At 33.2% G+C, this 16,747-nt stretch overlaps 1 long non-coding RNA gene and 1 other non-coding gene across 2 annotated transcripts; both read left to right on the plus strand.

Moving 5' to 3' along the window:
* Positions 1–4,596: 4,596 nt before the first annotated feature.
* On the plus strand, positions 4,597–5,783 carry LOC140055664 (uncharacterized). The gene is made up of 3 exons (XR_011846684.1): positions 4,597–4,690; positions 5,092–5,262; positions 5,383–5,783. It is a non-coding gene; the product is annotated as an uncharacterized lncRNA (long non-coding RNA).
* A 5,115-nt stretch (positions 5,784–10,898) lies between these two features.
* On the plus strand, positions 10,899–10,970 carry Trnad-auc (transfer RNA aspartic acid (anticodon AUC)). The gene has a single exon. It is a non-coding gene; the product is annotated as a tRNA-Asp (tRNA).
* Positions 10,971–16,747: the final 5,777 nt, after the last annotated feature.

Genomic DNA, 16,747 nt, shown 5'->3' on the forward strand with positions numbered 1-16,747 from the left:
TTTTCAATACTAAAATATAGTTATTGTTATACTATTGATCCCGTTAGCAAGACAAAAATAGAAATAACGAATAGAAAAGACCTTTAGAAGAATTGAGGCACTTCCTGCAGTGACATACATAATGCATGATGATATGCTATATAAAGATAGGGTGGAGTGAAATCAAACACTGTGAATTGGTCCTCGTTACGATAAGTACATTGTGGTGCACAAAAATACCTTTACTATTAGTATTAATATATCTTACTTCACTACTGTAGTAATGCATTTACTTTTATTCAATATTGTATAATATTAGACATGTTTATCATTTTTTTTATATTCAGTGGTATTACAGCTTCTACGAAAACAATACACAATATAAACTGTTATATACCGTGGCACTTTAAATGTGCGTAATGTTTCTGGCGTTTATATTTCAGCTTGGTGAGATTTTAAAGTAACGAATTTATTGTATGAAAAGTATGCCTACAAAATCCAGTACATTACATTTCCCTGACGTAGATGTTTTGACTGGATTGAGTTTCATACAATTTTATTTCTTTGATTTTTTTTTTTCATTTTTTTTTTTATTAAGCCAAGGGATAATTACAACGATAGAGATAATAAAAAAGGAGAAATAGGTCTTTATATTTCTAACACTATTAAATTTACCTTTCTCAAATATAACAATTCTTTATTACAACAACAAATTCGATTTTAGGAAAGGGTACAATACTCTCATGGTCTTTATCGATCTTACCAATAAAATCGTAGATGCATTTGAAAATGAACAGTTTGCAATCGGCTTTTGACACCATTGACCATAAAATTCTAAAATACGCGGCACCGCACTTAATCTCTTCCAAAGTTATTTTTCAGATCGTGGCCACTGCACAACATATTTTAAATCTAACTTGAGTCCTTTTTGTTTTTTTAATTTATTTCCTGTAGGCCTATTTCATTTCATAAAACAATATAAATATTACATTACTCGGTTACATTACACATTAATACAAAATTTAGCTTGAGTCTTATCACAATGGGGTGTTTCACAGGGTGTGTTACTTTAGTCCGCTTCTTGTATTCTTTATATTAATGATACACATTTGTCTTCAAGACTGTTTTCTGTTTTTCTCTACGCGGACGACACCACTGTATTTTATTTAGGCAATCATATCAATCATCTTGCTGATACCTTGTTAAAACATTATCAATTAATTACACAATATGCAGCTTCATTCTGTTTCGAACACCACCTATTTTCAACCTAACATTAGATACTGGTCTTAAATTGTGAAATAGTTATATCTGTAAATAAATACTTGTTTTCTAATAAGAATATAAAAAACACATTAAAATTTCAATTTATAATGTGGTTTTTTTTTCAATTAAAATTATAAATATACTTTGCATCTCCCATTCTCTTCGGTACGGTACTTGATAAAACAATAATAAAAACACCATTGGTGGAGTAATTTATCTTCCTCCAAACCAATACTGTAAATTATTAAATGATCTTTCTCTTGTCTTGCAAGCAATTAATAATGAAAAGAAAGTATCTTACCATATATAGGTGACATGTATGTTTACAACACTATTCTGATGACCATGATATAGCAGGCGAAACTTGAAACGTTATCAAAAAGTAATTTAAGTAATGAATATAATTTGAGAATGACACGTTTATAATATGTTCTATTTACAAGATTAATCAGAAATCAATTTTTGGTTTCAATAACTGGACCTAAAATTTGTAATGATCTCCTCGTTAAAATAAAACTTTCTGTATCTTTATTTAATTTAAAAAAAATCTGTAAAACGTTAATACTATTAGCCACTTAAACAACTTAACGTTTGTTATGCTCAATATTTTATCTCTCTCTCTTTTTAACTATTTTTTGTTTTGTTTATTGTTTATGTTTCTTTTTATGTATTATGCATATTTGCATTCATTGTAGGGGCCCTCATGAGACAAGCTTTTGCTTCTAGTGCGGATCCCAATTATTACCGTATTGTTATAACTGTATAAATGTGTAGAAAAGGCAATCCGTGAGTATCAAAGCATTGACAATCTTGGATTTCTCTGCAGTCGCGACAAGCTAAGGATAAACTTCGACAAGGCATTGCGTTGTAGAAATACATTTTTGATCGCCAAATCTTAGAACCATATACGCATTATATATTGTATAACAAGTAAAAATCTGTATGTATGTTATTCTGGGGTCTAGGACAACTACCATTTGGACAACTACCACCCGGACAACTACCACCCGGACAAAAACCTCCTGGACAATCACCCTCCTAGGACAACTACCCTCTAGGACAATTACCCCCTAGGACAACCCTAATCAGCGTGATTCTGCTGTCAGTAAACTTGAATCCTGTATTGCCGAAGTCAGAGCATGGGGTGTCAATCTAACAACCTGGTTATGAATGATGCTAAAACAGAACTTATTCATTTTTCTTCTCGTTTTAAGTCTGCCTGCTGGACTGCCTCTGTTAAGATTGGTAATTAAAGTATAAATTATAATTATACTTTATAGCTTACCAGCAAAGGATATCTCTAAAATTCAGCGAGTCCAGAACATAGCTGCCCGATTGGTCGTTCAAAGCCCCACAAGGCAACATATCACACCTGTGCTGAGACAACTTCATTGGTAACACAAGGAATTACCTTCAAGATCCTGCTATTTGTTTTCAAAGTTCTTAATAATTCTTCATCTAAGTTCATTTCTGAACTTATTCAACCTTATGTTGCTAAGCTGTCTCTGAGATCTGGATCTGAGTCTCTTCTTGCCCATATATTTCATCCTTCCACTAAATTTTCTTCGGCATCCGTTTCTCTATGGAATGCGTTGCCTATAGAAATCCGTCAGGTTACTTTCACCAGTGTCTTCAAATCTCTCCTCAAAACCCACCTTAATTTGTCTGTCTTTGTAAAGCGCATTGAGGCTTTCAGCATAATGCGCTATATCAAGTACCAGTTATTATTATTAACTACCTCCTAGGAGGGTAGTTGTCCTAGAGGGTAGTTGTCCTAGGGGGTAGTTGTCCTAGGGGGTAGTTGTCCGGGTGGGAGTTGTCCTAAGGGAGTAGTTGTCCTGAGGGTAATTGTCCTAGGGAGAAATTGTCCGGGTGGTAGTTGTCCTAGGGGGTCATTGTCCGGGTGGTAGTCGTCCGGGTGGTAATTGTCCAGGGGGTAGTTGTCCGGATACGGTTATTCTGCCCTGCAGTCAGGACATTGTCAAAGATTCCCACTTTAAACTTATTTGAGTAGGAACTTGCCTTTGTTAGAGATTTAATTACTTGGGTCATACTTTGACACCCGATTTGAAAGATGATACGGATACCAAACGACAGTACAGGTCATTGTGTGCATTAGAGCTAATACTCTATGTAGCTCACCGTACACCACTCTAAATGAGTGGTGCAAGAGGCAGGTGGGCCGGTCGTGGCCCTCTAGCCTCCCTCGTCTTCTGAAATTGTCTTTTAAATACAGTAGTATGGTTGTGTCGACTTCTACTGTACTGGCAGGGAGAGCATTCCATGAATTTACGACTCGTAGGGTAAAACAATGATTTAATCGAGCATCTTTTTCAATTATATATTTATGACCCATAGTGGCGGTATTGTCAGACTTTTGAAAAAAAGTAAATCACAATCAATAGCCTCTTTGTTGAAAAGAATATTATATGTTTGAATCATTCTTTCTTCTAAGATTGTTAAATTAAAACTTTTAACCCATCTACATAGGGCATGCCATGCAAACTAGGCGGTTTCCTAGTTGCTCTCCGCTGAACTATTTCTAATAAAAGAATGTCTTTCCTTAGTTGAAGAGACCATGCCTGGTCCAGAATCGACCTCGGAATGCACACGTCCAAACAATTTAATGTCATCAGCAAATTTCAACATTCAATACCATGAGCCAAAACTTACTACCTTACATGAGAAACTTTAACGAAGGCCTTTTGAAAGTCAAAATAAATTACATCTACTGGTAAACCCTGGTCAATATCATATGTCACCTTCTCAAGAAACATAAGTAAATTTGTCAGACAAGATCTTCCTTTCAAGAACCCATGTTGGGATTTATTCAGTAAATGTAATGAGTCAAAGATGATCAATAATATCATCCCTCGGGACAGATTCCATCAATTTACAAAAATGGGAAGTTAAACTAACAGGCACATAGTTTGCCGTTGATTTCTTAGAGCTTTCTTCCATAAAGGCCGGTGCACACCAAACGCGAAGCCGCGAATTTCGCGTTAAAAAGTGACGCACGTGGCAGGCAACGGACGCTTCCAGTGTGAACATATATACAAGCGATCGAACAGTGTACGATAGTCGAATTTCAACTTCAACGCGTTGAAAACGACAGCAGCGAAGGCTTCGCACGCGAATTTTCAAAAGTTGAACCGTGGTGGTCAACTTTTTGAGGCGTCGCGAGCGCGGTTCGCGTTCGTCAACCAATCAGAAGTCAGGAATATCTCTCTCATCGACGACACACCGACGGCAAAAAAATGGTGGCTGACGAGCGAGGTCTTTATGGAAATACTTTGTCATATACCCTTCTTGTCTTTACGATAAAGGAAGTAAGTCATACACAGAATAAGGATTAATGCATGAAGACAATAATTTCAGACAAACATCTGTGTAGAAGAATGCCAGAAAAACTAGGCCTAAAACGCGTCAGAGATCAATTTGTAAAGTGAGTTGGCAAGCCTTCTATTTCTAGCCTACCTAGGGCTAGGCGCGCCTAGCCTAGGTTTAGGCCATACTAGGGCCAGCTAGGCCTACCTAGCCTAGGCTACATATACCCTAGTAGGCTAGGCCAATGCAAGTAGTACTTATAGGCCTACATAATACTTACTAATCCCTACTAGTCTACTATGTGCTAGGCCTAGCCTAGGTTAAGCCTACTACTAAATATGAGTACAGACTACAGTACTAGGCCTAGTAGGCCTAGAGCCAGGCTAGGCTAGGCCTAGCCTACTTATTATTATCAATTAATTAATATTTATAGGCCTAATATTTAGTTGATTTAGTGTTGTAAGGCTAGGATAGGCCTAGTATATTAATACATAAATACTGTTAATTGTTTTTGTTTAGGTCAATTAGATGAACATTGATAAATGGGATCCTTCAGGCTATATAATTACCAGCGTTACAAACTCCACCAATGACCAAGCTAGTAGTTTAAGCGGCCAGTATATTATTGCCATGGAATTAAGAGCAATTTCTCCTCAAAAACGTGGACTGGCAATTATGAGGCTGATACAGGTTTGTATAGACTTTTTTCAAATGGGTATGTCAGTTGGTGACATACATTGGCCAGAAAAAATGATTTAAGCAATATGCCTTACTATAGCAATTTTTTAATATTTTTCATTTTTTTTATAGAAAATGGAAGAGATTAAGGAGGAGTTGGACTGTAACTAGTATTTATTAAGTGGTTATAGAAGGAAAGCTGAACTGAATGTCTTTTTTTAGCAATAGAGAACACGTGGAAATATATGTATATGTTTTGTTATACTCCAATACTAAAAAAATAGTCAAATTGGCTGCCAGCTAATGGAATTTTTTTTCATTTTATAAGTGAAAACATAAGTTTTTGGGTTTTTTTTTTCTATGTAAGTGATTAAATTTGTTAAAACTACAAAATGTCCTATTCAAATTTGATTTTAATCATCTTCATTTTTCATGATTCTATGGGACAATACATCTTTAAGTTTAGTGTCATTTTTTGGACAAGATATATTGTCTTCCTGAAAATATAATTTAAAACATTTTCGTTGTGTGTAATACAGTATAACACTTTAGGGTTAGTTATTCACTTTCAACAATAATAATATTTCTTCAATTTTCATTTTTTTTCGGATGATACATTTTAAATTTATTATTTTGATATTATTTTGCGAAAGTATTCAGGAGTAGTAAAAAAGAAAATCTGGTTGATATTTAATGATACCTTTAAAAACAATGATTCGCTATTTCAATAAGTGTATTTATGTGAAAAAGTCATAAGATAATATAGAGTGTAATGATTAATTATTTAATGATACCTTTAAAAACAATGATTCACTATTTAAATAAGTGTATTTGAAAAAAAGTATTAAAGTAATATACAGTGTAAATATGAGTTTGGGATATTTATTACATTTAATCAAATGAGGAAAAACTATGTTCTGTCATGAATAATATAATATTTAATAATGATTAGAAAATGAATGTGAAAACTTTACATTAATATATAGGCCTATAGTTTATATTTGAAAGTGACAAACTCATGAAGATTCCCAGTTCGTGTTTATATGAAATGTTTTATATGGTTATAATAAACCTCTGTTGAAAGATATTTGAAACACCACTAATAAATACAGTCAGCAGATCACATGTACGTGTAGTCAACATGCAATAAATGCTTTAATTCTTGTAACTGTGTTGATATTGGATACATCTTCTTCTGTCCTTGTGATATATACATACAATCATTTAAGGTGGAACATAATTTTTCATCAAAGAATCTCTGAAATAGATGGGCTAAAGGAGTCGCAATACCACTAGCAGTTCTCCAACAATATTATTGAATTTAAATGATCAGGTCCCGGTGATTTGTTAGGTTTATGTCTCTGCGGGGTACAGTACAGTGGTTAATTTATCATCATCTATAGAAACTTCTAAAAGGTAAAAAACTCGTTTGGTATAAAGTTAGAATTGATTGTAAACACGAATGTAAAGTATTTCGGCTGTTTCCATGTCATTAACAACTATATTCCCTTCATAATTAACTAAGGGCCCCACTGAATCTTTGGCTTTAATACTGGATCTGACGTAACTATTGGTTTTCGATAAATCCAAATAACAATGATCGTAGCAAAATGTTGCTACTTGTCAATTAAGTGGATTAACTCGTCAACATGGATTAAGTAAAACTTAGTCAAAAAACAAGCGTAGGTGTATATGAAACATAACATAATCCAGGTAAGTAAGTAAATCTTTGTCAACATTCAAAGCTATAAATATCCTTTACTATAGTGTTGTAAAGTGGGTTAACTCATCAGCATAGATTAATAAATAAGCGTAGGCCTACAGTATATAAACATAAATCATACCTTTTAGTCTTTTAGATGAGTCTTATTGTAATCTGACAGTTTAATTTAAGAAAAAGAAATGTTTCATATTCATTTATAAGAATTCACAGAAAGTTGTTATTGTATAATATAGAAAACTTGTGAGTGTGTGACGTCTGGCTGAAGGAAAAAAAGCTAGGGATTAGGCAAGCGAGTAGGCCTATAGAATGCCTGGCACCATTATTTTCAAATGAAACATATTTATTTCTTTTTTCTAAAGTATAAGTAATGCGTTACCAACATATACAATGTATTTCAAGCAATAAATAAAATGATACCTGATTAAAAAATAAATGCTTCTGATCATAAAATCATTTAAAAATAACAAATATTTATTGTGATATGAAATATTTTGTTTAATCTTTGAAATGCCTATTCTTTACAAAGCAACTTTCGAAATTAAATTTTGAAAAAATATCATAAAACTTACTTTTCAGTAACAAAAAATAGTCGTTAGGATTAAGAAAAAAAATATATCATAGACCTACTGTACGATTTTAGAATATACACTGTACTTATTTTGTGGGAATTAATTGAGTCATATAAATACAAATAAATCATAGCAGGCAACGGGCATGGCTCACACAATAGAGTTATAAATTAAAAGTTAGAAATAGAACTGCGGCAAAATAATTATAATACCACGATAAGCATAAGCTAAGCCTACCTCAAAACTATAACTATCCTTTTTTATTTATTTTTTCATTTATATAACATATTTATACAGGATAAAAATATATAGGTACAGATGTAACACCTGTTTTACATATGGTTCTGTTTAAAAAAATAAAAGGTTAAAAACATGTATAAAAACTCTTTAAAATTTGCTAAAAGAGTAAAATAAAAATACGAAGAAAAAAAATGTGTATGTACTGTACATTAAACTATTCAACTAGTATGAAGTAACACAACTTTTTGAATAAATAGGCCTATATAAAATATAATAACATGCATTCTAGTCTGATGAGTAGGCTTATAATCCAATAATGATTGTAGCAAAGTATTGCTACTTTGTCAATAAAGAAGCGTAGATCTACACTCTTACCAAATTGAAAACTGTAACTATTCATTACTATTCAACTAGTGTTGTAAAGTGGATTAACTCGTCAACATGGATTAAGCAAAACTTTGTCAAAAAAATAAACGTAGGCCTATATGAAATAACATACGTTCTAGTCTGATGAGTCTTTTTTTTAATTTGATAGTTTAATTTAAAAGAAATATTTGAGTTGCGATAGATGATATGGAGCAGACAAAAACGTGTTACGACTACACCTTGTACAGAATGTTGAAACCCAATATGGATTACATGATCATAAAATATAGTTAAAATGATTACAACATCACAATATATTAGCCCTATATTGCATGATTTATCTTTACCAATATCAAATACGTTTATTTAAGGGACAATTTGAGGCCAATTCCAACATTACAACCTATACAACCTAACAGTTTACTTCACTTAAAAGCTTTAGAAACATACCGTACATTAAAGTTGATATATTGAGGAGATTGTACAAAACTACGGATAATGTGGTAAAGCTGTTTCTATGATGGTAAAAAAAAAACCCTCTCCATAGATCCCAAGATTGGACCTAATTTTACACAATTTACACCCAAAATCCCTAAAGGAGGCAATCCTGGTAGACCCATCATTTCGGGCAATAGCACTTTCGCTACAAGAACAAATTCTGAATATGTGGATGGTTTCTTTATCATGTGTGACTGATCTACCTTCATTCATTCAGGAAACCAAGACTTTATCCGCAAAATTAACCAATTCAAAATTTACCTAATAATGTTCTGGCTTATAGATGTTTATTATTATTATTATGCTAATATCCATTCATTCATTTTAAAATTATTCCATTGACTACCTAAATTTAAGTTTCCATATTAACCACCGTTTGAATTGTTTTTTTTAGTTCTATCCCAAAATTGTTTATATCTATCGTATCATTGTTTCAATGTTTTTCTTGTTTCAAATTTAATGTTTGCATTATTCTATGTATTTGATTTATTTTAAATTTTATGCTGTTTTGTAAATTGTACTGCCCTAAGTAATAAATATTACTTACTTACGTTAATTTTACACATAAATTATAATTAAATTATAATATTATAACATTAACTTATAATTATGATACTGTGCAATTTCACAGGTTACTTTCATAATATCGAAGATTAAGGTGAGACTGGTAATTTCCGATTTGTGTACAGTACTCGAAGAACCAAGACAACACCCTATATTATACTTTACAGAACGATACACTCAATTCCGAAGCCTAATCATGCTCTACAAACAAATCCCATCGCTGGTTGTTGGACTAGTGTTGATGGTTGGAGCTGGAATTGCAATTCCTGTGTACAACCCACAAATAGACCATCTGCCTAATGGTAACACGCTTCTTAGCTCAATAATAGACCGTTTATCATCACCACGCTATGAGGCAAAACCTACCCGAATTACTCCTAACCGCCAAAATCAAGATGGAATTCCATTGGAAAACTTCCAGAAGCTGAACAGTCAGCCGAACACAGCGCTTGGTACAGATGAAATTACCGGGGGGGATCCCGCTGCTCAGCCACCTATTCTGATACTTACAGAAGACCAAAAACGACAAGTTCTTAGCACTTATGGAAGTTACTTCGGAGCAAGACCGGCGATTACAGAGAATGAATCAGCAGACATTTCTCCAAAAACCGAGCACTTCATTCAATTAGCTTCAAGAAGTATTAAGTTCGACATTTGTCCCCCATCTTACAGCTATAACTCACTTTACTTTGCTGAAAACGTTAATGGAACATTAGTCCAAGTTGTACAGGTGAGTTTTTCAATTTGTGACGACCTAGGGCTAATTATAGTCCAGGCAGGGAAGAGTGAAATTACAATTTATTCTTCTTCCCTCCAAAGAAAAGTATCTGATACACGATCTTTGGTACCGGCCTATATGGGTCGTTGGTTTAGACCTAAAATACACCAAAATTTCAAGGAATCGAGATAGAAAGTGCGTTCCATTCTCTATGCATGCTAATCTCCACTCTCATCAAAATTACTAGAGAGCTTTTGATTTGTTGACCTGGCTAGGACCTAGAGCCAGGTCAACCAGGTCAGCCAGGTTTTTATAATAAACAATTAAGAACTGTGAAAAATATACTTGATTAATGTAGAATAAAGAAGGTTTCGTTTAATACGGGAGGTTTATTCTTAACCAGAAACTCACAAGTTAAAGTATATTTGTATACTATACAATTATATTCTTTTAATACAATGTTCTATTTTTCTTTATCATATTATATAGTTTACAAACGATGAGAAACAATGGTTTTTAGATGAAAAGTGTGATAACAGTTTATCATATATCGTCAACAATGTCGAATGTGGCGTCAGAACCCGTTTAGTCGACGCAATTGTTATACTTAATCTGGACTCCGACTCGGACACGATCAGTATAACTAGACAACAGATTAAAGTAGACAGCTGTGCTGCTTACTATGTCGAGGATTAACACCATAGTCATGTTCCTCGTGGCGTATTACGTAGGATTTGTATGCCCAAAGTGAAAGTACATACATACAAGAAAACCAAAAATGTTAGGTAACAAATTTGAATAACCATTTCCGTAACCATGGTAAAAGCCACATTTCAAAATCTCCGTAACCCTTTGGTCTACCAACAAGATATGGTATTAGAATATACTCGAAGCATACATATTTATATTCATACCACGCCGAGAGTGTTAAAGAGTCGCTATCCAATTGAGTTTGAACAATACCATGAAAGCCCCAGTGGTCTAATGGTTAGGACATCTGCATATCAAGCAGGCGGTCCGAGTTCGAGTCTCGGTTGGGGCATGGAGAAATCCTAACTGATTTCTCCATGGTTGGGGCGACTTATTCTCATTCTCACAGATTTCCTCATCTTTATCGTTTCAAATTAATTAACTAAATTTCAATATATCACCGGGCGGTTTCGAATTAATGTTTATTACCTAATGTGTTTATATTCATTGTAATGGCATATTTTGACGAAAAGTAGCAGAAAATGATATTTGTCTGCACTATATTGACCATTGACCTTGACTCGCTCTGTATCTAATAAACGAGTTGTCATAGAAATTCAAAATGGTATCAAATTGCTCAGACCATACCTATTTATTTTATTCTAATGAAATAGTTTGTGAAAAAAATGACCGGAAGTAAAGTTATTGACCTTTGACCTAATAAACATGAACTTGATGTATGAGCATTTATTTTTGTGGGCATTTATTGTGATAGGAATTAAAAAATGGGTTTATAAATATTATTATCACTTTAGTTTCTTGAATATCTAATTATCTAATTCACATATTTGGTTTTTATATATTTTATAAACATTATATACGTTATAGTGTAAGTGAATCTATTGGACTACATAATTTAAGTGAAGTGGATTGGACGAAAATGAATGCAGTGCAATGCATTTCTACTGCAACTTTTACTATAGTTCGAAGTTGTTTACATAGATACATTTGTTACTAACTGAACCAATCCCTCAAACTGTCATCTATGACCACGTAATAATGTATGGCTGGCAGTAGTTCAATGTATGACTGAGAAACCTCTATATGAAAATGTTTTAAGAACAAGCTCTAGGAAATAAAATGAAATTACCATAAATTTTGAAGAATCAACGACTCCTCTTACGCATTTCATTTACGTTTCTCATACATTGAACTACTGCCAGTCATACATTATTACGTGGTCATAAATGACAGTTTGAGTGATTGGTTCAGTTGCTTGGTTAGACGTTTCTTGGTTTTGCCTCTCCTGTACGCACAGACGTCTTGACTGTCAAAATATTACATTTGTTTAGTTTTATTTTCTTTTTTAATGCAATTTCATAGCAAATAGGGATTCATATTCTCAACATTTCCCTATACCTGTGGTGGCCCAAAATACCCACCAATTCGAAACCCTGGATTTGATTTTTAACGGTTCGTGTGTGTCATATTTATCAGGTACAAACACGAACTGTTGAAAGTCATATATTGTAAAGAATGCGGATGTACGCTGCATCCCTGCCTAATAAAATGTATGTCCTTGGTTGAAAACATATGCCCTATTTTAGTGGCGGAAACAATCTTACGTTAAACATTATACTCAGTAATTTTATGGTTAGACAAATTTTATTCATAATTTTATTTACTTCACATTAGAAAACGGACTTAGCTTTTTTTTAAACAAATGTTTAACTATCAGTAAAAATAAATCCATTAATTAAGTTTGATTCCTACTTGGACGCAACAAACGCAAAGGCGTAACAGAACCGCAGATGAGTTGACCAATGATAAGTGGTAATTCAGAAGACTCATCACGTAGTGATTGGTCAAATGAACAATTGTGTTAAGCTTACGTCATTGCGTTGCGTCCTAGTGAGAACCAAAACAGTTAATATTTAACACACGTCAAACACCATAACAAAATACAAAGTGATAACAGATTCATTTATTCATTTCCTTTATTTTGGATAGTACATCCATATACAAAACATACAAAACAAAACAATTCATCAGGTAAATTAACAATAGCATCTTCCACAAAAACAACCTAAAATAAATATAAATTTGCACCAACGGTGATGCAGGTTGTATTATGGAAGTACGGTAATAGTTTTAATTAGTGAATTCTGTTCTTAAACTATGAACGGAGTTCCTCCAATATTATTATATAATAATAATTGCTAGTAAAGGTACTTATATATGTATACTAGATGTTTAAGTTTTATTTTGCATTTGTGCCCTGTTATATACTTATTTACTTTGCAAGAATGTAATAAATTTGGTGGTGGACAAACTGATTTAGCAGTCGTTTTCTTTTCTGAATACAGATAATTAAGTTATATATTATACAGATATTGCCTGTTTAGAGGTTAAATATAAGATTTGACATCCCCGAGGGAATGATATTTTGTTCGAGGGGATATATTTCGCGAAACGTAAGCGCTAAGGGAAATATAATCACTCGGTCAATATCATCGTACTCGAGGATATATACGATTTAGGATCCTCGCAGGTGTAGTCATGTGATGCAGTTTCAACCAATCGCGTTCACGTATTTACATAGACTATGTTATATAACCATTTAACAGTTGTTAAATCTATAATAAAAGTGAAAGATCCAACTTATTAGGGACTGGGCGCAACATTAATACTTGCAAAATGACTAAACTCGAAACGAACACGCTATTAGATTATAAGTGGATGTGCGAAAGATGCGGTCCTCATCCTATATCCACCACTGAAAATGTTTGTAAATTAAATATGTGCTCGGTAAACACCGTCTTCGAAGATCAGTTAAGAGATACAAGTAACAATGTTAAAGACAACTGTTTTACATAACAACTTAATTACTCAGATGTACTTTATCTTATACCACCCTCTATAGAAAGTAGGGACTTTACGGAACACGACGGTTAGGGGAGGACGACAAATATCCTGTGTTCTCTAGAGCGTAAAATCATAACAGTCAACATAGCCGTTTTATTAGTTACGCACCCTTTCGCAAAGACGACGACCGGCAGTCTCTCTCCATCCCCTGTCTCTTGGCGCAGGGCCCTTCTAAATCGCTTGGCTCTAGTGATACAGCATATACAGCCATTTTAACCCAATTGAAATGTCATTTAATTAAACAATTAAATTAGAAGTTCAATAATAGTATTTAGAGTTTAAAAATTCCACGTTTAAGTGTAATTTGAACTGTATATTTATGGTTGTTATTATTATTTCTAGTCGTCCTCCGTAAACGGGAAAATGGCAACTTATCGTCCTCAAAAAGTTAAGACGACGCAATTTCACGCTAAGCTCCGCCCACTTTATTAAAGCTCATGCATACATTATTCATGAGCACCGTCCTGTGGCTTCCCGTCGTATTTCGTAAAGTTCCTACATATGATTCAGAAAAAAAAAACCAACACAACCGGTGGTTTAATTACCAACAATCATATTATTACATTGTTAAGTTAGCTCTGTCTACACACAGTGATGTGCCCAAAATGTTAGTAATATGACGTCATCGTGCCCATGTATGGAAACATCACATAGTTTGGTAGAGAGCTTACACCATTTACAAAACAATTTGAAATTGAATTATTTTGATAATCAATTGGAAAACTAGTATTAGGCCTATTGCTCAGATAATCTTTTTCGACAGATTAGAAAAATAATATTAAAAGAAGCAAATTGAATTCAATTCAATAATAGTTATAATATTATAGTAATAATAGTAATGAGAACATGTGGCGTGATTGGAAAGCTTTTTATAAATTGGGCCTCGATTATTCAGAATGAGAACATGTGACGTGATTGGAAAGCCTCGATTATTTCTCACGATGAAGAGTGTAATAATTAAACATTCTTGGTCTCAAACAAGTGTATCTCACTTTCCTCCTAATACACATTGTAATTGATTTTCATTGTATTTATAGGCCTAATTGTAATTTGCTTCACTCGCTCCCCCTCTAGGAAGTGTAGACGATGGTTCTCGGAATGATAATGACTCGGGTAAATGATGTTCTCCTTGTACGTTTTGTGTCGGTTAAATTCTTGACATTTGTAAAACTAAACCTACTCTGTTTCACAGTGTCTTAGATGATTAATAACATTTTACACAGTAGGCTTATAGTGTGTATTGTTTGGTAGGGCCCTTATAGGGCTGAAGTGGGGAGGTGGAGTTCATTTGAGGGAGGTGCTTATTCAAGGGATATGTTATAACATTTATAATCAAATAAAATCCTCTAATAGATATATGAAAGGTGGTAAAAAAAGAATAACAAATACTTGGTAAATTGTAGATAACAGTGCGATGAATTCTACTACAAATAGTATCATTGTGTTACTATAAATATAATACAATATTGTCTGTATAATTGTGGATGGGTGTTTATTAGATAGTTGGGTTGGGGGTGGCGTTTATTAAAATAAATGTCATCCTAATAAGTAATACATTATTTAATTTAAACATCTTTTGAAACTAACTTCCGCGGTAAGAAGACGTTTAAGACGGCTTGCAACATGGGCAGACATCCCGGTCCAAACGGGACACAGATAGCCTATAGTTATTCCTGCCAGCTTACTCAATAAAACTCAGCTTACTCAATAAAACTCGGCTCTCGGGATTTCACTCGATTTTAAACAAAATGTCTTATCATCAGATCTCCCTATGTAATTTTATAATACTATTCCTCACAATATATTCCGATGCTTTATGGCGTATATTTAATTTGATCTTTATTAATTTGCAGTATAATTTTAATTTTTTAACTACCGAACCTTCACACGCGCGGTCTGATCCGAAAATAATCAAAAAAGTAAAATGGCTATATAGCCACTAACGGCAAACTTAGTTGAAACCTGGAAGTTGCAAGGTGAACATGTGAACTTATCGTGAACCCGGAAATTACTTCGACCCGCGTACAATTGAAATTGAATTGAAAATATACTGATGAAATAAAAAATGTTATTATAAAACCATTTATAATATCTTCCTAAGATAGAAATATGGAACAATAGCGTAGTACTGAAAACTAATGTTATCAAATCTACGTTTCGCGGTACATCTAAGATAGATAAGGTAGGCGGAGATTTATACCGAAGTTTTACCATTGTGCTCGCCTATTTCAGAAACCATAATTTATATATAGATGCTTGGTTCCGACTAGAAAGTAACACAAGGACGTAAACGCAACGCAAGCGAATTGACTAATGACAATATACAGTTTGAAAAATTCACTATTATGATACGAGTTACAGGTACTGATCTATTATGATTGTTATTCTTTTTATCTTGTATATAAATACATTGTAATATCCGGATTCTTAAATGAAAACAAACAAATGAAAATGAAAAACTCACAAGGGGATTGTTCTTTCTGTGTAAAATATTTTTAAACGAGATAGATGATAATGATGATCATTGTCAAGTGTATAGAAAAAGAATTTTATAAGAAAATTAATTTACAAAAAAAAGGAGATAATACTGAATTAAAAAATGTAACAATTGTGCTGATGAATTGTAACGACATTTGGAATTAACATAATTATATGATTTTATGTAATGATGAATGTGAATAAAAGTAGTGTTTGCGCTACAAAAGAGAAAAAAAAAAAGTTATACAAATTCACTGATTGTGATTGGTCAAACTACTTTGCGATTACCTCATTGCGTTAGTGGGCACCAAGCCTAAATGAATAAATATAAACGGAATGAACCGACCAATTAAAAACAATAATCAATCAACTGATCATGACTTAACCACTTATAATCAAACCGAAATAGTCATTGTGGCAATGAGTAATCTGGTTGGTAGTTTTGCGATGTTTTCTTCCAAGATTAGCTTTTGGTTTTGTGTCAGGACATCATCTGATTTTGTGATACCCTGTTAAAGTCACAGTTCTGACACTTGGCATGTGACACGACAATGGGTCTTGATTAAGCAAAATCAAATTATAATACAAATAAATATGTATATGGCTCCAATTCATGGTGTTGGTTGACAAATTTAAACTCCGTAACATTTCTGAAATAATTTTTGTTTTAGATTATTAAAATAAATTAGGTGAAGTTAAAACAGAAAGTGGAAGAGAGTTTTCCAA

This window comes from Antedon mediterranea, chromosome 7 (genome assembly GCF_964355755.1).
Source record: "Antedon mediterranea chromosome 7, ecAntMedi1.1, whole genome shotgun sequence".
In the NCBI taxonomy this organism is placed as follows: domain Eukaryota; kingdom Metazoa; phylum Echinodermata; class Crinoidea; order Comatulida; family Antedonidae; genus Antedon; species Antedon mediterranea.